Source organism: Triticum dicoccoides, chromosome 7A (genome assembly GCF_002162155.2).
Source record: "Triticum dicoccoides isolate Atlit2015 ecotype Zavitan chromosome 7A, WEW_v2.0, whole genome shotgun sequence".
In the NCBI taxonomy this organism is placed as follows: domain Eukaryota; kingdom Viridiplantae; phylum Streptophyta; class Magnoliopsida; order Poales; family Poaceae; genus Triticum; species Triticum dicoccoides.
The window spans coordinates 160,321,313-160,323,307 of record NC_041392.1 but is presented as its reverse complement, the minus strand read 5'-3'; positions in this window follow the sequence as shown (position 1 = coordinate 160,323,307).

Sequence of the window (1,995 nt, the reverse complement as noted above, 5' to 3'; positions counted from 1 at the left end):
TGAGACCCGCTTCATCTTAATAGCCAATCAACACACCCCACCTTAGCATAGCATGTAAAGCTCCTGTAAAACCCCTGTAGATGTAGCATTGCTGGCTTTAGCCCATGTAGGCACTAGCTAGGCAAGTCCTCCGTAGCAGTTTAGCGCGTACTTTGTTTTCGCGGAAGGACTACGTTCTCGACTCCAGCCTGCTAGGTGCTAGCTAGTACTACTACGGACAAAGCTACACTTACGGACGTTTTCTACATAAGCTTACTTACAGGATGAGTTGTGAAGAAGTGATTGGAAATCAAAAGGAGAAGGGACCACCATTGAAAATCAAGAGAGGAGAGGATTTATGAGAAGTTGAGTCCGAAGGTGTAACCTGTAGATGTTGTCCGTAAGTGTAGCATTTTTGGTACTACTACTCACGGATGGCTGCAACGTTTCAGTTAATTAATCCCCGAAAACAGCGCAAAGATAACCATCATAGATAGATTCCTGTAAAAAAATCGAACCATCGTAGAATCTCATCCTACACACCCTCATATCATAGATCGCCATTGTTCCCCGGCCGCCGACTGCCCGTCCATCTGAACGCGATGCGGCTGCACAGCGCCATGTTGCCCTCGACCAGCGGCCACTCACGGAAACCCCGGGGCTTCTTGCTGTACACCTGTACGAATCAGATCCCAGGCCTCGCCAGATCCCCGCCAGAGTGTATCCACAAATGTATCACCTCTTCTGATTTCTGAGTCTTCGACGTGCTATTCTCTCTTCCAGCGATTATGCACGAGGCTATATATACACAGAAGGAGACATTGGACCCAAACGTCTGCAGCCACGAAGAGTCGAAGATGCATCGATGTAAAGGGACATGTCGAACACTTTAATCTATTGAGAGAGGTAAGAGATCACACTTATTTGGGGATTTATTTTTCTTTCATACCAACACCAAATTAGCCGATCCAATTTAATTAACTAGGGTTAATTATGCTTTTGCTCTCAGTGATGTTCATGTGCTCAGTTTTGTCCTCAGTTTTGTGCTCAGTTTTGCCTCTAGTCTATGCGCAGCTACTATGACGAGGCCAAACGGCCAGGTTTTAGTCCATTCCGTCCGCCGACGTTAGTGGTTATGGGTCCGGAGCTTACACGTGGGACAGTGTGGACGTGGGTCTGGAGCTGACATGTGGGACCGTGCAATAAAATCCCCAAATCAATCCTAGAGTTCTAGCCGGCCAACTCGACGCCCACTCTGTCCCGTCCGCCGGCCGGCCGTCCTACACTGCCGCCACCTGCGCCCCCACCAGCTGCGCTGCCGCGGCCGTCCTGCTCCACAGCTACCTGCTCCGCCAGCCACCTTCCTGCGACGCCACGGGTGGGGCGGCCTCCTTCCGTGCGCCCGGCTGGAGCGCTGATAGGTGGGGGGCTGGTGGAGCTGTTTGAAGTAGGAGGGTGAACCCCAGGGCGAAATGGCGAGCAGCGGCGACCCCGGAGTATTTGGCGAGGCAGGCATCGGGCCGGAGATTCATCGCGTCCACGACTGGGTTCCCGAGGGGTAAGTCATGCCTCCTGTTTAGATTAAGCTTACTTGTGCATTTGAAGAGCCGATTCGAGTTGGTTTGCCCGGTTAGTGTGCTGATTGCATCTCTATTTTTCGTCGGTTAGGATGGAGTTGCAGTTTGCTTTCTTGGTTCACATTAGAAGGGGCCGGTACATGTTGAATGCAAACGATGAAGACCCGTCCCGTGCAGCGAAGCCCTGTTAGTAAGACCCCCCGCAATAATGGGTTATAGAAGAATATTATTCCAAATACTCCTATGGACGCATATAGTAGCATTGCGATTCCGAATCTTTTGTATTTATGAATATGAACAGAAAAAATCATTGTATTGTTGGGTCGGAGCGGAATAAGAAGAAATTCCAAGGAGGTTTCGATTATCTGTTGCCAATGGCTTGTAATTGGAGTTTTAGACAATTTTAGGAGGTAATTTGTAGCCAATATCCTTGCAGTTT